Raw genomic sequence first — 22,241 nt, forward strand, 5'->3', positions numbered from 1 at the left:
TCTTTATTTAGAATATTGGTGATGTTTCTGTGACCAGAATTGTGCTGTAGAAACTTAACTCTTGTTTATATCACTTAGACTGTGGTGAAACTGGTTTCCCTGTACTTTATTTTGCTTAAAGTTGCTGTTTCTAAGAACCTATCAATGATTTTTAGTGAGGACTTACAACAGTAAGGTTTTAGCTAAGTTTAACTCACTTGCCATATAATAATGTATTCTACATTGTTATTCTGCTATACGGTTAGTAGCAGAAGCAGTATGAGGCTTCAGTTTTAGTTATTTTTTATATACTACTATTAATACATTTTTAAAACTTTTTCTGGTTCTCTCTTCCTATGCTTGTTAATCACTACTAGATTGCTTTATAATGTTGTTTTGCGCACTTTTCTGACTGACAAGTATATATTCGCATAATAACTGCTAAGTTTAGTGTTTGACCAGTTGACGGACTTAATGATAGTCTATGTATACTCTCTAAGAAATAATGTAGTGTGGTAGATATCACTAACATCTGAAGTTTTATTTTTTCTCATTCCTCTCAGACTCATTTAATTACTCTCCCTTTTATACTACTGAAGCATCTTACCTAATTTATATTTATCTTGAATTTAAAAGTTTTACTTACTAAAATAAAGTAAAATATAATGTTTAACCAACTCCATTGCCTAATACTGTCACAATGTAAGTGCCTAATTCCAGATAAGCTTTTCTTGTGAGTGGACAAATGAGGCATCTTCCTGAAAGACTGTGTACTTTTGATTGAGCTCCTATATTCTAGTTATGTATGCACTTAGGGTTCATGCCCTCATTTTCACATCACATGGAAAACATGCCCATAAATTCCACAGGATTGGAAGCCAGTCATTTTTATGGCTACCATTAGTGCTATATTTTTTCTCTTAGTTCTCTATTATAGTCATTTGATCAAATTAATGTTGAGTAGATGATGTGCAACTTATGAGTTTATACACTTTCCTACATGAAGGTTTCACTAGAGTGGGCAAGCTAACATTCATGAAATCATGACGCACATAGAATATGTTCTTTCTAAAAATTTTCTATGTTTTTTACACAACGATTTATTTGCATAGCAAATTATATTCATATAATTTTTCTATGTATTTACTAAAACACATTTTTAGGAGCATTTTTTATTTGCTGAATATATTTTCATAATAATTTCAAATAACCTTTATAAAATGCAGTACAACACAAAGGATTGAATTAGCAGTCTTGTTTTAATTACACAGACATGAAGGTTTGACTCTTTACAAGATTGTAGTGTAAACTTTTAGAGGCTACTTCATGCTGTAGTTGAGCTTGTATCTTTTCTGGCTATTAAATTATACATTTTGTTTTCTGTTGCCGTGTTGATTTATCATCTGCATTTAAAAAGCAAAATAACTGAGTCAGAATAATGGAATTGTGTCCTCTGTGCTATTTTTTAAAAAAATCATCCAGATTTTTAACTTGTATCTTTTAGTACACACAGTGCTATTTTTTCATTACTTCAGCATGAGGTTTTTTTAAAGTTCATTAAACTTTCATATGGACAATGCCATGCCTCCTTTTCTAAGAATAATGGCTTAGTCAAATATTCTTGTTAAATGTTTTGTCAGTCCCTCAATATATCTAAAGTGTCTATCATATGCCATTTAGAAAGATGCACTATTAGTAGTCAGCACTGACAGATAGAATAAATGGTAGGAATAAGAGTGATGGAGATATTATTCTGAAATTTTCTATTCTTTATTGTTTGCATTTTAACATATACTAGATGTATTAGTATCTTAACAGTTTCCACTCCAGTGGAATATTTCAAGACAGTATTTCTTTTGCAATACAAAAATTTCCTCATTTTCCTAAGCACCATAAATAAAGAGAAGAGTGTGAACAGATCTCTGAAGATAGGAGAAAATGAAAAATCATTTGTTAAAAATAGCAACTTAAAGGAGGTAGGAGAAACAGATTTTCAGAGAATTAATAAATATCAAAGGAATAAAAATGGTCTTTGGAGTTCCTCAATGTTTTGTTAAAAATAGAGAGATGAATGAAATCATACTGACTGTTTTCTCATGCTCACAGTTGTCAGCCTAAATTCATTTTAAATGGTGGTGGAGGCAGCATTGTTGGTACATAAGCTATTGATGAGAAATCAGAAATTTTAGCCTTTAAATTTACTGATGTTGAGAGAGCTTGTGCTTTTTATTGGAACACCCCTGTGAATTACATTGAAAGATGTTATTTTCCTTATGACCTCAATTAAACAATTAAAATGAGGAGTGCCTCCCGGGACATTGAAAAAGAAATATGAAACTTTGCATTTTGGCAAGATGATTACTTATCTGTACTCAATAAAAACATTTCAATCTTGTTAAAGTGAATTGTTGCTTCCACGTTTATTTTTGAAGTAATTATTATTCTTTTAAGAGTTTACTTTTAAAAAGTCAATATTCTAACATGCATTGTGGAGGAGGATGAATCTATTAAACAATTTCTATCTCTCTTTTCAGAAATTTGTAGTTTTACTCTACTTAACATAGTCTAGCAAATAATACTCAGTGACAACATTTTTAAATAAAATATGTGTAATTTACCTAAAGCAAAAGGTACATATGTTAAGAGTAAAGTTCCATGAGTATTCACAATTGCATACACTAATATAATCCAAACATCTGTCTAAGTATAGAACATTTTCATCAGCAAGATCCCTTAGGTCACTTCCCAGTCAATTCATGCTCATCTCCAGGTAACCACCATTCTGGTTTCATTTACCATCCATAGTCTTGCTTGTTTTAGAACATCATCCTAACTGAAAAATATAATACATCCTCTTTTCTGTCTGGTTTCTTCCAATCAGCATTATGTTTTTGAGATTCATTCATTTTGCATGTATTGGTAGTTTATTCCTTTATATTGCTGAGAATTATTTCGTTGAATTTTTTGGCCATTTGGTGTAGATGAACATTTTGGTTGTTCTTAGTTTCTAACTATTATTAGTAAAGCTGTTACAAATATTATTGTTCAAGTTTTATATATGTACTTTTTTTTCCTCTTGGATTAATTCCTAGAATTGGAGTTGTGGATTCTAGGTTAGGTATATGTTTAACTTGTCAGAAAAATTAAAACTTATTTCCAAAGTAATTGTACCTTTTTACAACCACACCAGCAATGTATGAAAGTTCAAGTTTTTTCTTATTCAATCCAGCAGTTTGTATCCTCAGTTTTTAAAATTTTATCTATTTCAGTAAGAATGCAGTTTTACTTAATCTACATTAGTTTGTGATTGAATAATACTGACTAGTTTTTTGGGTTTATTCGCCATTTCCAAATCTTCATTTGTAAAGTACCTATTCAAGTTTGTTTTTTAATTGGGTTGTTCAGGTTTTTGCTTGTATTTTTAAATTGAGTGGTTTGCAATTTTGTTATTGACACATAAGGAAACACACACACACACACACATACACACACGCAAACTTCTGTTCATCTAAAGACACAATGAAAACAGATGCTATATGTGCTATATGTATCAAAGGATATAACTCTGCCATGATGTTGACTGCGGTTCTTGCCTATTGGTTTGTGGACATAGAAGCGCCAAATGTCTAGTTGCTAATTGCCCCATAGGATTCAATATGACCCTTCCTGTATTACCAAGAGGCAGTATGCCCCCTTTAAAAAACAGAACTTTTATCCCTGCTGATTCCAGAATTGTCGAAAGAGGACGTACAAATTCTCAAAATGGACCATTGGAAGTGATGGTAAGCAGCAATATTCGTATTTCCACTCTTTGGTTCTTGAATCTATGTAATCTTCTGATAGAGGGCACCATTTTATATAAAAAATGTTAATTCAATGTGTACACTATGTCTAGATGATGCCCAATCCTGGCAAGGTAATGCCACTGAGCTGGTGTTTCAGTTCTGCATTTAACTGGCTGTTCCAATGCTCTCATAGAGCCCTATTTACCCAACAAATGGACTCTTTTGGTTTTTGTTGAATAAATAAGGACTCTATTAGAACACTGGTTTTTCCCAACACCCACTCTCAAACATCCTTTACTGTAAAATGTGTCCTCTGGTCTGTTATAAGGTCATAAAGTATCCCTTTTGGCAGATGTAATACTTTGTGAATCCTCAGAAACTAGTGCTGATTGAGATCTTACAGGCATAAAATACAAATATACCCCTTAACTATATATCTATTCCTGTGGAAACAAACCATTAGACCTTCCCAGCTGAAAGGAATCCAATGTAGTCAACTTAGAAGTATTCAGTTGGTCTGCTTGAGGAGCAGAACAAATTAATGTCATTTGTTTTTTGTTGCTGCTAAGTTTATTACTTAGAAGTGGAATCAACTGGGTCAGGATTGCTAAAAGGGAGTCCTTGCTATCATGCCCATGCATAGCCTCCATCTCTGCTACTGTAGCCTCTTCATTTATGTGACTATCGTTCCACACTGGGGTTGCCAATGACAAAGTCTGGCTAACATCAACTAAGTACACTTATTTGTGTGTGTGTGTGTGTGTGTGTGTGTGTGTGTGTGTGTGTGTGATGTGTGGGACTCTACCATAGTGGACATGTTTTGGTAGAAATTTACCTGTAATACAAAAATCTCCATGCTTCATACCAACTCAAGTATGACCATGCACATCCTACTGTAACCCTCCTTGTCCCAGATTTTCCAAATGCTTCTTTTCCAGTCCTCTCAACAACTGGCCAAGCCATTTACTTCTGTCAATTGGACCGTATATATTCTAATTTGGGGCTATATTTCTTTTCACACAAAGTGAACAACCAAGTACCTTGCCAGAAGCTCTGCCCTCTGGGACAATGTTCACTCTCTACTGTTTTTCTAAGTTGCTTCTGCTCTACTACCACATACCATAAAATAGGCTGTTTCTCTTCCTTCAGCTAGTTGTACAAAGTTTCCAGTGGATGGATGTGTCACAGAGAAAAAGGGCCACTGGTACAACCTTGGTGGATGACAAGAATATCTGGAATACCTGCTCAGCTAACTTCCTTTGGTCTTCTTGTTTTGCTTGTACTCAGTCCCAGATTTATCCCTTCCAGCATACAATGCATTATTTTTTCATCCCCTGAGCACTAAGTCTTTGAGGTTCTGAAAGTGCTGAAGTCATAATGAGCAGTTCTGGATACATGGGCAACTAGTGTCTAATGCTTAGGAATTCCATCTTTATCAGAGCCTAATAGAAATTCAGGAATTGGTTTTCAAATGGCATATAATTCTTCTCTGTAGATGTCATGGACTTTATTTGTAAACCTAAAGAAGTGTGTTGAGATTTTTCCAGTGAAGCTTTCCCCAAACACTACACAAGATTATTGTTCACAACTGATAGTTCACAACTGATGTTCCAACACCAACAACGTGAGTATCAGCTCATGTAGTCCAATTTCTTTTCTTTTCTTTTTTTTATTTCACATGTTTTAAGAATAAAAGTCTTCATAATCTTTGCATTTTCAGCTGTTTTCTCATAGTTTATGTTACCACAGATAGGTGAATTGTGTCACGTGTTTTAAAAAAATTGCCTATGGATATGAAATCAGTGGGAGTTTTCATCCATGAAAATCTCAGATATACCTTTGATCTAGATTAAGCGATTATCTTTAAATAATAGTGTTTTTTTTGTTTTTGTTTTTGTTTTTTTAGCCAGTCACATCGAGTTATTTCAGCCTGGGTTTAATATCTGTACGTTTAGTTTTGAAACAGGACCATTTTCCTGACCGCTTTGCAGGCAGAAACTGAAATGCAGGAACTGGAGTTAGCCGGTTGCTTCAGCTGGCTTCACTAGCTCAGACCCACTGCACTCTACTCCTCTCAGGAGGGCGAACGCGGCTGAGTGGGTGCAGGAGCCGGGGCAAGTGATTCTGGGTGGCAGCAGGAGCAAAACTTCATGCAGGCCCCGTGGCAGCATCTAGGGGAGTACATATGATTCCCCAAAACACCAAAAGGAGTATTACAGACAGTGTTGTTCTAGCTTTGCCGTCCGCAGACAGCTTAAGTGTTTAACAGTTCAGTGGACCCCTGCCTTTTAGTGAGGGCGGAGGGTCAGTGTGACAGCCTTCTGTATCTCGAGCTCTTGTCCAGCATACAGGAAAAATCAAGTTGCACAAACGAAATGAAGGATAGTACATGCAGGGGATTTTTTTGCAGATGGAAGTGGCTCTTGGTGGGAAGAGGAGCTGGAAAGAGGATGGAGCAGGAAGGTGTTCTTCCCCTGAAGTCCAGCCATCTCTGGCCAGGCTCTTCTCCAAAGTCCCGTCATCAAACTATCTCTCTGAAGTCAAGCTACTTCTCTCCAATGTCCAGATGCTGATTTTCTTCTCTTCTTCTCTGCTGTCTGCCAGTGGAGCCTGGGGTTTTTGTGGGTACAGGATAGGGGATGGAGTGGGTCAGGGTGATTTTGGAAAAGGCAACATTCGAGTGGGAAAACAGGGATGTAAAGTTTTTGCTTTGGGCTACAGTTCCAGACTTGAGGATGGGGTCCTCACCAGGGACCCTGCCCTTTTCTGCCTAGAACTTCTCTGCCTATTGTCCCTATCAGTTCATGTGGGTCCCAGTACATCTTCATGTATAATACTTGGTTTTCTCATTTTTGTTAAGTAACATTTTTTTGCCAGTCAGACTTGGGATTGTTAACTCACTTTTGTTTGTCTCCTTTTTCTAGATTATTTTTGTCCATACTTTCTGATTTATGCAAAAAGAAAAAAGAAAAGAAAAGAAAATTAGAGTATTTCACTGAGGATAGCACTGACTACATCCAATTACTTCCAACATAGGTGCTTAAATCCTAAAATACCTATGTTCAATATATTTAATACAGCACTTCTGTGTGTGAGAATCAAGAATGACGTCTTATATGGGTTTTGTCTGACATCTTGAGCAGAAGTTATAATATAAATGTAATATATCTCTTCTTTGTTAAAGCAACTTGTATTAGTGAATCAACCAACTATAATGTTTTGATTAGGTACATAATATAATTCTATATTATTAACATATTAAAGATACTCATTGATAACATTACTCAATTTAAAAATATTTTAATCTTTTACTATATACCAGAAATTATCCCAGATATTTATATTCATTAAATAGTTAGCCTGGAAAATTCTATGAATTCTGTTGGGATTCTCAAAGTCTATGAAAGAGATGACGTTTAAAATTATATTATGGATTATAATAATTATGAATGATATAATATGTATCAATTTTATTTCAAAATAATACAGAAGTAGAAGTTGGTGGAGTATAGATTTTAAATGATTCACCACAAGTTGGTTAATTTTGAGCCTGGGTGATGGCTACTCTCCACTTTTTAAAGGGTTAAATATTTTCACTACAAAAATGTTTGGAAAATAAATATTAGATCTTCAGATGTCCTTAAAAGTGTTATAAGCAATCATGTAATTTTGATATTCCCATAATTCCTTCATGACAGTTAAAGATACGCATTGTTTCCAACATTTAAACTCACCATTTATTGCTAAAGTCTTATAGCACATTTGTGCTATTTGAAGCACAATTTTTAAAAATTGTTTCTAAATACAAATGTATTGGAAAGCTAACAACCCTAAGCAGAAGGTCATGACGGAACAGGGCATTTCTATCAATTTCATTTATTGTTAATAACATACTCACAAATGGAGCGATGGTTTTAACTGTAGCTTAATTTGAGGAAAACACAGCAAATTTTGAAAACTTTTTTCTTTTTTAGTGAGTTTCTTAATGTTAAATTTGAAAATACAAATGCACACATAATATTTTATTGTTGAAAATTAATATTTATCAGAAATATATTCCCCTCTAAAAAAAAAACCTGGAAAGATAATTAGAGAGAAAGAAAAAGATATGTAAGGATACATGGGAACACTATCTCAAATGAATGTAGCTAGGACTAAATTCAGCTTACACTAATACTGAAAACATAATGTCATTTGATACTTTTGAATGCCTTTTGGCATGCAGTGCAAGGACCACAGCTGGGCTTTTAGCTTGTTGATTGATAAATTTAATGAAGCCATTCTCTTATATTGTTATTTGTCCTTTTTAAAAACAAAAGGAGTTTTCATGAATAGTTTGATTATCTTTTAAATGTTTTCCTCTTCTTCAAGCAACTATTTTCCAGGCAGTATCAATCAAGCAGAAAGAGAACATTTTTAAAGCATAGCTACTATTTTTCTAATAGCTTCACTTTGACCTAGAAAGAAAGCCTGGTATTTTATTCTCATTTTCTAAGATTCACTAACTTAATTTGAGGGAAAGCCAAACCACAATTAAAAAATTCCTGCCTTCTTTAAAACAGGCTGTTGCATCCAGGGATGTTTAATGTGCCGAAGTTGAATGCACTTTGAATCCATTGTGGAAGCAGCTTGAGTTATTGAAGAAGGTTGTCTATCTTAGCTATTGTTCAGGTCTGTTCAGATCTGTTCCTCCCAACACTTAGTACACTCTGAAGGACAGAAAACCTAGCCTCTTTCCTTTGATAGAATATATTTCTATTATATAATGTATGTCTATACGCTGGAAGAGAGAGTAACCCTTTATTTGTCTAATTAATCTCTACACCTTCTCCACAAAATGTCCTCCTTCTATGTAGAAGAGGAGGATACAGTCAATTTTATTGTATTTAATAATAACCTTAATCTATTTGCATTTTAGAAAGTAATAAACAACAATAAGGCTTTGGATATTAAAATATCTCTTATCTCTAACTAGAGATAACATATGGCGTACTACATTTCTGGAATCTGAACCACTTAGCCTAACGGCAGTATATCGTCCCTCCATGCACCATTTTTTTTTTTTTTTTTTTGATAAAGAACAGTCTGTCCTCTTTGATTTATAGTTCTCATAAGGAAAGTAATATATTTCATGATTAGTTTTAGTCCCAAGTCATTTGCATATTGAATAAGAGATTCAGAAAAGACTAGGAGAAAATAACTACGTACTTTTATTTACATTTAATAATCAATATGATTTATGCATTCAACACATCTCGTAGCTCTTATTTTAAATGAATCTCATGAAAATATATTGACAAGATAGCCATTATTTTAGATCGCATTTTTATGTTCTAAATTTAAAGGCAATTTAGAACCTTGTTTCTGTCTATGCCTCATTTCAAGGCCCTACTGTCTAGAAAAGTTAAGTAGATGAACATAGGTTTTAGTCTGACTTAAATGCAACCTCATCTTGTCTTGTTAGGGACCATTTCATGTACCTCTAATATTTGTGATGCCTAAATAAAATGACTGAGATACATTCATGAGCCATCCAGAAGTGTAAGGGCTTTAACATCCTTCAGACTACCCTTGACTGATGAGAGCTGGGAGACAGGACAATGAATAAAATACCTTTCCCTAAAGGAAGGAATACCTGATTTTTTTATCCTATCAAAGCCAGTGACCTGCCAAAATACTAGGAGAATTCTAGCCTCAGTACCCTAGCACAATTTTGTTCCCTGGACAATATTCCCAAGTAAAGCTTCATCTCAGTCTCTGCCAAAACAGGCTTTTACTCTCTGGAGCTAGATTGCCTGAGTTCAAATCCTGGCTCTATCTCATAATATAAGTTACCTTGAAGAGATATTAACATCTCTGTGCCTCTATTTTCTTATATGTAAAATAGAGGTTATTAGACCTGCCAATAACAGTGTTATAAGAATTTAAATATATAACATATGTAAATTACTTAGGATATTTTTTAGCCTACAGTGAGCACTATATAAGCATGTGATTTTATTTTACCTGTTACATGTTATCTAATCAAAAAATAACTTTATATTTTAGAAATATCCATGGTCACACAAATTGCTTATGGCAAAGGTGCTTTTTATGATTTTTTTCACTTAGTATAAATGCTACTCTATATATTTTTCAGGCTCACTAACTTTCATAAAACAACTTCTTCTTAAAATTTATTTTGATGCTAAAATAATTTATTCACGATCTAAAGCATTTTGTACAAAACACCTTTTTCTTTTTGCAATACCTCAGAAAATGTAAGTAAAAGCTCCTAATTTGGACTAATTACACAAGTTAGCTGTCAACACGGACTAAGTTTACTACATAACCCAAGTTTTAGAGTTTATTCTCTAGCCTTTGAATTATAACTTGTCAAGATTGATTGTGTGTATATATATATGTGTGTATGTTTTGTGTAAATATATATTATATATATGAAGAATATATACATATTATTACAGTGTATGAAGAAAATGGCAGGAAACATTAGAAGTTTAGGTGATAGGATACAGGCTGATGACATATTTATTCACTCACTATGTAGACTTCAAAATAATTTCATTTCCTACAACAAGACAGTATATCTCTTCCTGTTCAATTGGTGCTCATCCTTGTAATTTACTATGTCCCATAAAATCAAGCAGGATTGATGCTGTGTAAGATCAAAAGCTAGACCCAAGACTTTTCTACTCTCTCTGGAAACCCTGAGATTATCAAGTGAAACATATTGGTATGAATGAGAAAACACATGTAAAAGAGCCATCTCAGGCAAGGTCACATAGACCAGTTAGCTCTGCCTGCCCCCATATATATATACATGCTGACCTTGGACACATAAGCCTACCCAAGATTAACCTAGTGCAGCCAATCTCTAAAGAAAATTCTAGATAATGATACAGCCAGGAGGCTGGGAAATACTGGGCAGAAAAGGGTAGGATTCCCTGGTGCAGCCCCACTCTTAAGCCTGGACCAGTGGCCCAAAGTGAGGACATGCGTTCCCGTTTTCCCACTCCAATGTTGCTCTTTGTCTGCCCCACCTGCCTTCTGTTCACATAAAAACCCCAGGCTCCATGGGCAGAGTGGCAGAAAAGGAGAGAAGAGAAGTAGCTGAATGTCGGAGAGAAGCAACTTGACTTCAGAGGGACAGCTTGAAGGTAGAACTTCAGAGAAGAGGACAGCTTGGGACAGTCAAACTCCAGGTGGAACACCACCTTCCCACTCCACCCCTTTCCAGCTCCCCTTCCCACTTGGAGTCACTTCCACCACTGAATAAGATCCTCCAGATTCACCACCCTTCAATTTGTTCATGCAACCTGGTTCTCCCTGGACGCCAGACAAGAACTCAGATACCAAGAGGGCAGGCGCAAAAGGCTGTCACCCTGACCCTCCACTGAGCTGTTAAACACTTAAGCTGTCTGCGAACAGCAAAGCTAAAAGAACACACTGTAACACACACCTTCTGGGGCTCTGGGGGTCACGGGTACTCCCTAGACACTGCCACAGGGCTGCATAAAATGCTACTCCTGCTAGTGCCCAGAAGTACTCGACCCAGACCCTGTACCCACTCATCTGCGTGCCGCCCCTCCCATGAGAGTTTGACAGCTGTGGGCTGAGTAAATAAGCCAACCCCTTCTCCAGTCCCACAAAGGGGTCAATGGAACTCGCATTTCAATAACATATAGGAATATGACTAATAATTAATGACTATTTTCTTCAAGCAATTTGCTAAATTTTGTAATATTTCAAATGTATTGAAGTATCACGTATGAAGAATAAAACCCACCCATTCTGGGTGTGAAGGACCATGCACTTGACAAGCCAATATAATTACCTAACCACCATCACAACGATTGTATAGACTATTTCCATCATGCTGAAGGATTTCCTTGTGTTCATTTGTAATCAAATCCCCAAACATCATCACTGCTTTAGATTCTGGCAGCTATTGATTTGACTTATGTCTCTGTAATTTAGCCTTTCCTAAAATGTTTCATAAATGGAATCATACAGAATGTAGTCTTTTGAGTCTAAGTTCTCTTAGGACATTGCTTTTGTGTTTTATCCATGTCATAGTGTAAATAATAGCTCATTCCTTTTTATTCTAAGTAGTATTCTATTATATGGATATACAATGATTTCTTTGTTCATTAAGTAGTTAGTGGACATTTAGAATGTCCCCCAGTTTTGGTGGTTATGACTAAAACTGCTGTAAACATTAGTATACAGGCTCTTGTATGAACATAACTTAATTTATTTTGCATGTTATATATTAATATACACATAGCTTTATAAAAAACTACCAAACTGTTTTCCAGATTGGCTATACCACGTTACATTCCCAATAGCTATATATTCAAGTTCCAGTTGCTTTGCCTGCTTATAAGCATTTACTATTGTCATGTTTTTGTTTGTTTGTTGGACATTTGATGAGGTATGTTGTGATGTCTCACTGTGCTTTTAATTTGCATTTTCCTGGTGACTAATGATAGTGAGCATTGTTACTTGGGCTTGTTTTAAATCCATATGTCTTATGTAGTAAGTTATTTTTACCCATTTTTAATTTTTCTTATTAGTATTTTTTGTATTTCATTATTATTTTGGTTACCATTATTTTATTAAGTGTGTTTTGCAAATATTTGCCCTAAAGCTATGGTTTGCCTTCTATTTTTAAACACTATTCTTTAAAAAGCAAAGACCTTTTGAGTCCTATATAAAAAGTGACTGCCTTATCTCAGATCATGGAGATTTTTCTGTTATGTTTTCTTCTAGACAGAAGTTTTCAATTTCAGGTTTTACATTAAGACTACTGTTTTCCATGCACATGGGATATGTGTTTCAGAACTATTTGTTGGGTAATTATTCTCTGTTGAATCACATTGCCAACTTTATCAGATGTGATTTGTTCATATACAGGTTGGCTTATTTCTGTGTGTTTTATTCTGTTCAACTTACATGTGACACTTGTATTACCAGTGCCATACTATCTTGATGACTGTGGCTTCATAGAACATCTTAAAATCGGGTACTGAGTCTCCTAACTTTGTTTTTCATTTTAAAAATGATTTTGGAGACATTAGGCCTTTTGCTTTTTCATATAAAGTTAAAATCAGCTTGTAGGCTTCTTCAAAGGCCCCATAGGAGTCTTTTAAATTGTGCACAATCTGCGGATCAATTTTAGAAGAATGTATGTCTTGACAATTTTGAGTCTTCTACTCAATGAATATGATATAATTCTCCATTTACTTATATCTTCTTTAATAGTTCTCAAATGTATGTTTTTATTAAACAAACCATGTCCATGTTACTTAGATTTAATCCTAATTAATTAATGCTTTAGTGCAATTGCAAATAATATTTTTAACATTTCAATATCCAACTGTTTATTGTTAGTATATTTAAAGATAACAATTTTTATAGGTTAACCTTATTTTCTGTAACCTGTAAAACTCATTAATTTTGGTAAATTATTTGGAACTTTCTGTGTAAACAGTCATTGCCTCTGAGTAAAGACAGTTTTATTTCTTACTTTCCAATCTTTATCACTTATGTTTTCTTCCTTGTCTTATAGCACTGGCATGTATGCTGTAGGATGAGTTGTGAAAGTGGACATTTTTCTTTTGACTCTACTCATAAGAAAAAACAAATTAGTGTTTAACAATAGAATATTATGTTACCTGTAGTTCTTAATCAATATCCTTTATAAGATTGAAAATTTTAACTTTCGTTCATAGCTTGAGGAGAGATTTTTGTCATAAATGTATATTGAATTTTGTCAAATGCTTTTCAGGCATGTATTAGATGAAAAGACAAAGTTCTTTTCTTTTCTTTTTTAAAACATTGGTGTAGCTGGGCATAGTGGCTCACACATGTGATCCTAGCCACTGGGAAGGCTGAGATAGGAGAATCACTTGAGGCCAGGAGATTGATACCAGCTTGGGCAATATAGAAAGAACTTGTCTATAAAAAAGTGTTTAAAAATTAGCCTGGTATGATAATGTATGCCTGTAGTCACAGGTGCTCAGGAGGCTGAGGGGAGAGGATTGCTTGAGCCCAGGAATTTGAGGCTGAGGTAAGAGGATTGCTTGAGCCCAGGAATTTGAGCCTGCATTGTACTATGCTTGCACCACTGCAATCTCACTGAGTGATAGAATGAGACCCTTCCTCTTAAAATATTTAATAAATGAACTAAAACTTTTTGTATAACTGAATTATATTGATTGATACTTGAAGGTTATATTAATCTTGCATTTCCAAAATAAACCTCACTTGCTTATATTACCAATTTAAATATGCTGGATTAATTTGCCAGTCATTTTAAAGGATTTTTATTTCTGTATTTATGAGTGAAATTGGTCTGTAATTTTCTTTTCTTATAATATCACTGTCTAGTTTTAGTATCACTGTAATGCTGGCCAAATAAAGAGTTAGGAGGTACTCTGTCTTCTATTTTTCATAAGTTTTTTTGTAGGATTGGTATTTTTCCCTTTAATATTGTGTAGAATTAATTGTTAAAGCCATTTGAATCAGTTTTTCTAGTTGAAAGTTTTAACTATTAATGCAATGTCTTCATAGATGTAGGAATATTTGGACTATTCCTTCCCAAGTAAGCATTGGTTATTTGTGTCTTTCAATATTTAGAAAAAATTTCTGTCATTAAGCTTATTGGCATAAACCACTAAGTTACAGAATACCCTTTTCTTTTCTTTTCTTTTCTTTTCTTTTTTTTTTTTTTTTTTTGAGACGGAGTCTCACACTCTGGCCCAGGCTAGAGTGCAGTGGGGTGATCTCGGCTCACTGCAAGCTCCGCCTCCCGGGTTCACGTCATTCTCCTGCCTCAGCTTCCAGAGTAGCTGGGACTACAGGCGCCCGCCACCGCGCCCGGCTAATTTTTTTGTATTTTTAGTTGAGACGGGGTTTCACCGTGTTAGGCAGGACGGTCTTGATCTCCTGACCTCGTGATCCACCCGCCTTGGCCTCCCAAAGTGCTGGGATTACAGGCATGACAGAATACCCTTTTCTAAGAGAACAGCTAACTGATACAGTCATTTGTTTATCCATCAATTTATCAATATATCTTTCAGTTGAAATAAAAAAATAGAGGGGTATGCTTGCTATTTGGGAAGGTTAGGAAGGTATCACAGAAATGTGACCAGGGTCAAAAAACATAAATTGAAATTGTGCAGATGTGGAATAAGCATTGAGAGGCTCTCTAAACAATAATGACACATTTTATATATTTATATATTTATATATATTTATATATAAATGATTAGATTTATTGAAGTCTGGACATAATATAATAAATATATATGTTTACATAAAATGTCTAGACTTCTTGAACAAATCTAATGATTTTCCCCTGGCTTTTCCTTCTCTAGCTACACTGACCTCTTGGCCATTAATATCTCATGCTTCACATATTTCCGCTTTGGAGTTGCCATACCCACTTATCCCTATCTAAAATCTCATTTAAAATAAACCTTAAACGTTAACTCTCCAGAGAAATCTTCCCTAGACATGCTCTCTAAAAGTATGTTTCACTATTTTTTCCTGTCTTCTAACCCTTTCTAATTCTCTTATAGCATTATTTGACATTGTACTATATATATTTATTTTATGTTTATAATAAAATATGTGTGTAACATATTGAAGAGTTGTTGTAGTAGTAATTAAAGTGAATCATTAATAGTTGGAACATTTGAACATTATCAGGCAGAAGTTAATTTATATAACAATACATGTTTTAAATACATGCTTCTGACACAGGATCCTTTCCGTGCTGTTTCAACAGCTGGAAGTCTCCACAGCTGGTGGAAGCACTGGCTGGGCTTTCCTGGAGCCCCCTGATCTCGCTCTGTCCACTCAGTCCAGCAGGCTGGGCGCAAGTCTTGCCACCAGCCTGGATCCAGCACCCACCGCAGATCTGCATTCAGCCCGTGGCTGATCTGGGTGTACTGCGACCACCTTCCGCCTTGGGTACTAGTGCCAGGAAGAGAAGAACATGGTGGCACCTGTAAACCTAGAGAAACCAGCAACCACGGAGCCCCCAAGAGGGTGTCACAGCTTCTGCTTGGGGAGTCTCGAGGTCTGAATACCACAGTTTTCTCTCTCATTTCTGTCACTTGCAGCTTTGCGAATGGGGGGGGATGTGTTACATAACTCGTTTGTTCCTGCAGCCCACGGCTTGGTGAACAGGGGCATATTAAAGCTCTGGCTCAGGAAGTCCCAAAGTCTGGGCCCCCAAAATGGTCACAGCTCTTCACTCCCTAGTCCAGCGAACAGGAGCGTGTCACAGCTCTTTTCATTCATGCTGCCCACAACTCGGCAAGCTGGCCTGGAGAGTGTTAGGGCCCTCCAAGAAGAATGAAGTATGCAGACATCGAAGAGTGAGCAAGGCAGAGAAGAATACTGAGTTACAGAAAAGCTCTTGACAACAAGAAGGGACCCAAAGTGGGTAGTCCTCTGTGTGACAGGGGACTGAAAGCGGGTAGTCGTCTGTGTGGCTGAGTCCAGAGGTTTTTATAGGTTTGGAATGAAGAGGCCTTGGAAAACGCCACGTTCAAGAGTTAAAAAGCATCATTCAGAAAGAACCAATTGGGAAACAGTAGGCAAACAGGAATAAAAGTTCTCATTCTGATCATGGACTCTATCCAGAACTGACAGCTCTGTTTTCAGGTTTTAAATTGTCTTTGGTTTGCAGGTCGGGTTTCACTGGGGACCTGCCCCTGTCTACCTAGGAATTTGTCTGTCTCCTGCCACTATCACGTACATACTATCTTGCAGCCTTCCTTTATATATATACTCCACAAAGGGAGGGACTTTATTTTTGTTCACTGCTTTATTTTGCTTTCAGCTTTATCTCTAGCAGTTAGAACAGAACTTGATACATTATAGGCACTCAATACATTTTACTGAACAAATACATAAAAGTATGGCAATCATCTTAGGAGCTGTAAATTGTTTTCTTAGAATTATAAAATCTGGCTTTGATCCTCTTACTACTAATATTGAGCACATTACATAATCTTTTCTGATATTTTATTTTCTAATTCTAAAATTCAATTTTTTATTTTTTCAATGTAAATTAACTTCTGCCTGGTATGTTCAAATGTTCTAACTATCAATGATTCACTTTTATTACTAATAAAACTATTGTTCAATATGTTACATACTTCTACATTTATTACACTAATTTAAATTTTACTTTTTGTATATTTTGTACATTTTCTCAGACACAGTGACTGAATTGAGGGGAATTAGTTATATTTTTAATTAGCTACATCAGTTCAGTGGGTCAAATTCTTTCTCCTCACATCATCATTAATGAAGAGATCACAGACATTTTACTGGGCTCTGATACTTTTTCTGATCCTCTCCCTCTTCCCACCCTTTACCCTCAAGTAGGCCTCAGTGTCTGTTGTTCTCCTCTTTGTGTCCATGTGTTCTCCTCATTTAGCTTCTACTTATCAGTGAGAACATGCAATATTTGGATTTCTGTTTCTGCATTAGTTTGCTAAGGATAATGGCCTCCAGCTCCATCCACGTGAAAACTGGTGAGATTGTCCAGGCATTTAACTTGGTGTGTGTGTGTGTGTATTTTTTTCCAACTCTCAAAACTTGACTGCCCATATAACATTTCTTCTTGTATAGCCCATATTTCCCATTTCCACATGTCATCATCCTTTATGCCTGCTCAAGAATCATAAGCTTTCTTTTATCCTAAACTGGAGTCCTTCCCTCTAAGCTTCCTCTTTGGTCTCAGAAATCTTTAAGCCTCTGACTCTACAATTGCTTTTCTTTAGGTTATAGAGAGGGATAGGAGAACTTTATGCTGAAAAAACTGGACCAGGAATGGACATCCATCATGGTTACAAGGAGGTAGACACAGAGAGGTAACTTACATTGTCTCCTGCCTTGACATCAGGTAAAACTAATAGCAAATATATATATATATATATATATATGGATATGTGTGTGTGTGTGTGTGTATCTTTTACTTTGATATGAGAAATGTCAATATTCACATACTCTGTTTTTTTAAAAAACTTTTATATTAGGTTCAGGGATAGGTGTGTTGGTTTGTTCTATAGGTATACTCAAGTCACGAGTGTTTGCTATACAGACTGTTTTGTCACCCAGGTACTAAGCCTAGTACTCAATAGTTACTTTTTTCTGATCCTCTCCCTCTTCCCACCCAGTACCCTCAGGTAGTGTCTGTTGTTCTCTTCTTTGTGTCCATGTGTTCTCCTCATTTAGCTCCTACTTATCAGTGAGAACATGCAATATTTGGATTTCTGTTTCTGCATTAGTTGGCTAAGGATAATGGCCTCCAGCTCCATCCATGTTCCTGCAAAGGACATCATCTCATTCTTTTTTATGGCTGCATAGATAATATGCTTTATGCATTTTATATTTGTAACTTTGTCAAGTAATATATTCTGTGTAGAATAAATTCTTGATAAGTTTTGATGATAATGATAAAAATGAAAATAATATAGTTTACTTCTTAAGCTGATTGCTTGCTTTTTTATTTAGATAGGCTTCATGTTGTTCTTTATTCTTATAATTCTAATTCCATTTTTTTCTTTTATATTTAACCTTTTACCATCCATTCATAACCTCCCTTCTTCTTCTTCTTTTTTTTTTTTTTTTTTTTTTTTTTTTAGACGGAGTCTTGCTCTGTCGCCCAGGCTGGAGTGCGGTGGCCTGATCTCAGCTCACTGCAAGCTCCGCCTCCCGGGTTCAGGCCATTCTCCTGCCTCAGCCACCCGAGTAGCTGGGATTACAGGCGCCCGCCACCTCGCCCGGCTAGTTTTTTGTATTTTTAGTAGAGACGGGGTTTCACCGTGTTAGCCAGGATGGTCTCAATTTCCTGACCTCATGATCCGCCCGTCTCGGCCTCCCAAAGTGCTGGGATTACAGGCTTGAGCCACCGCGCCCGGCCAACCTCCCTTCTTCTTATTCTCATCTCCACAGTTAAAGAAGTCGAATTTTAAAATTATATGTTTATGTGCATTTATTTAGATTAATAACATCTTTAAAAATGCCTATTTCTCTTATCTCTGATTATCTTTCCAGAATTCATCCATGTAATGTGTTCACCATAGAAAGTGCTTTGTGCACCCTCTCTAGTGAGACCGACCCAGCACCCTTGAGGAGAGCAGAATCATACTATTCTCATCTGACTCTTGACAAAGCAGGAAAGTTAAGAAATATATGTTCGTACAGACTGGGGTTGCAGAGATAGAATTCAGGCCTTCTGCCCTACTTTTCAGTGATATCCCTATTACATCAAGGAGTTCCTCTTGAATTATACTGCAAAGTTTCCCAGTATTACATTGTCAGGAGCTGTGTAAAAGAAGTTAGTCACCACAGAGCACATACGTTAGGGTTTTGTGTGAAACTTATATAAAATCCTACAAAAAGGCAGAACTATAGTTTGCATACTGGTAGATCACTGGGCGTGCCTAACTGCAGAAGTTGGATCAGGGATTGGCTAGAAGGGGCATAGGGGACTTTTTGAAGTGATGGGCATGTTCTAAAGTTTGACTGTGGTAATAGGTCGACTTTCCTCAAAAACACTGGGCCACACACTTAAAATGAATAAAAACATTTGTATGTTTACTATAGCTCAATAGAGCTTAAAAGATAAATATTTTCAGGAGGCTGTTACCTCAGTATCAAGAATATAAATATAGGACATTGTTTAATATTTTCAATTTATTATCTACTGTGGTTAATCAATTAACATTTTCTTTTCTTTCCCTTTAGATTCCGTGGTAACTGGGTTACGGCTGAGCAGGTGGTTATAAGTGCAGAGCCATGTGTTTTTCTCCCATCTGACCTGATGCACTAATCACTAGGGTGCTGTTGTGTTATATGGAACATGCAATGAGGTCACATTTCCCTCTGGTAGAGAGTAAATAGCAAATAGACTTAGAAAAAATAGCTGGCATTTGATGTCTAATCCTTAAGATTAGTTTATTACATAAGGGGGAAAAAAAGGCCAGATATATCTATTTCATCACAAAAGAGTTTGACAAAAATGTTTGGTTGACAAATTTCTGTATGTCTAGTTATATACATTTGAAAATAGGAAAGCCAGGGTACATGTGACAGTGGGTTGAAACAATGTGAAACAAAAAGGTTGTAAAAGAAGATAAAGGAAGCATGCATAAGCTTAAGTTCTTTTTCATTGTTTCTCCTCAATCAAAGCCTTGTAAATAACTTGTAACAAACATTTTCTCTCATTGAATACTATTTGGTCTTTGAAATTATTGTTGTTACTACTTAAAAAATTCTTGTGAAAATGTATTAGTATATAACAGAGAGAAAAATAACACAATGAATCTTTATGAATCCAATATTCAGTTTCAACACAGTGAGTATATTTTGCTCTAAGTCTGTATCTACTCTTCATCCCATACCCAACCCTAGGTATTTCTTTAGTCCAATGTAGATAACCTATTATTGCATTTATATATCCTTCAGTATGTATCTCTGAGAAACTTTAAAAATAGTCACTTCAATATTTTTGTTATTCCTAAGGTAGATGGCTATGATTCTTTTAGTGTTATGAGAAACACAGTATTCACAATTCCTCCAATATCTCATAGTATTTTTAAATTAGAGTCAGTTTGTTTGAATCAGGAGAGTATATGCATTGCAGTAAATTGGTACAGTTTTATTTTATTTTATTATTTTTTTTTTTACAATTTATTCAATAAAGAAACCCATGGCATTGACTCTATAATTTGGCATGTTTAAGATTTTGCTTATTGTGACAGTTAAGATGGTCTGCAGACCTCTTTATTTCCTGTGAAAAGCTAGAATGTTGATCTAATAATTTATGTCCTCCTTTTTAGTAAGAACACTTCATAGGAGGAGTTGTAAGCTTTCAGCTGTGTCACATCAATGGAAGATCATGTCTGGTTTTTATTCTCATTGTTATTACTGTGACTGATGTAATAAGTTAGTAATTTTACTTTTTTAGTATCAATATAAACATAATGAAACCAATACCATTATTATTCCTGAAATTATGATTACTGAAAACATTTGAAGATGTCCTTGTCTAACACATTTTTGCTTTCCACATTATTTTAAAAATTTTTAATATTTATATGTATTTAATTATGGCAAAATATGTACTATATAAAATTTACCATTTTAACCATTTTAAGTGTACAGAAAAATATAAAACATTTCATAATTTGCATGTCCTCCTTAGTCAGGCATCATGCTAATTTCTGTATCATTCCAATTTTTGTATATGTGCTGCTAAAGCAACACCTTGCATTTCTTTCTGTCCTTAGGAGGTATATAAATTGTCTGTATTACAAAATTCCTGCATCATAAAGTCCTATTTAATGATTCTTGATGGACTGTAAACATTTTTGTTGCAAATGTGTTTCACTATTTTGTCATTTGTCATTGTTGATCATAATATTTGTCATAGATATTTTTGACAAGTTACCTAACTAAAATTAACTTTTATTGCTTCTATATTGTGAGTCACAGGTAAGACTATTTTACCTACTTTTAGATTTATTGATGAATACATACATGTTTTCTTCTAATATTTGTACATATAGTAAGAAGATAATTTTGTTTTCTTCATATAACTATGCCATTATCCCAATACCACTTATTATAAAGTACATTTTTTATTCACCAATTTCTGATGCAACCTTTATGATATACTAAATTTGTATTTGCAAATGTGTCCATTTCCAGATAAGCTATTCTGGCCTATTCATGGTGTAATATCTTACTGTCTTAATTATAGAGATACATAATACATTTCATATAGGACATGGCTAGCATACCCTTTTCACAATTTTTATAATCACTCTATTTTTTGCTTGTTTGTCCATTCACATGAACTTTGTAATAAACTTTTCTAGCTCAAAAATGGTGTTTATATTACAATTATATTACATTTACAAACTGAAATTTTTTATTAATATTCACATGAAAAATTGTTTTATAGTTTCCTCTTTTGTGCGATTTTTATCACGTTTTATAATCAATGTTATTTCACCTCATTACAAGAATTTTTGAAGTTTTTTTCCCTTTATGCTTTAAAATTGTTGAAGTTGTACTAGGATTATCTTTAAAGTTCTTTAAAGTAATTCACTTGTGAAATCATTTGAAGCTTAAGTCAAATCATTTTACTGCAATATGTGTTGGTTTTGGATGCCTGGGAAAAGTTTTTCAGAGGCATGGTATTCCTTTTCAATAGGAAGAGATAATTCTTATTTTATTTCAGAAAAGTTTTATTAAATTGCAGTTTTTCATATTTATTCTTTGCTCTCGCTTTTGTTTTCATTTTGTCTTTTAATCCATATATTAGAACTATTTTCCCTATCGTTTTTTTTTCAGTTCCTCCCTCATTTATGTGTTTCTTTATTTTTGCTTGATTTTAATTTCAATTTTTCTATTTTCTACTATTTCTTTTACCGTATTATTTAG

At 34.8% G+C, this 22,241-nt stretch overlaps 1 non-coding gene across 1 annotated transcript; it reads right to left on the minus strand.

Moving 5' to 3' along the window:
- Positions 1 to 20,957: 20,957 nt before the first annotated feature.
- Positions 20,958 to 21,059, minus strand: LOC111542732. The gene has a single exon (XR_002731644.2). It is a non-coding gene; the product is annotated as a U6 spliceosomal RNA (small nuclear RNA).
- Positions 21,060 to 22,241: the final 1,182 nt, after the last annotated feature.

The sequence above is a fragment of the Piliocolobus tephrosceles genome, chromosome 4 (genome assembly GCF_002776525.5).
Source record: "Piliocolobus tephrosceles isolate RC106 chromosome 4, ASM277652v3, whole genome shotgun sequence".
NCBI classification, from domain to species: Eukaryota; Metazoa; Chordata; class Mammalia; order Primates; family Cercopithecidae; genus Piliocolobus; species Piliocolobus tephrosceles.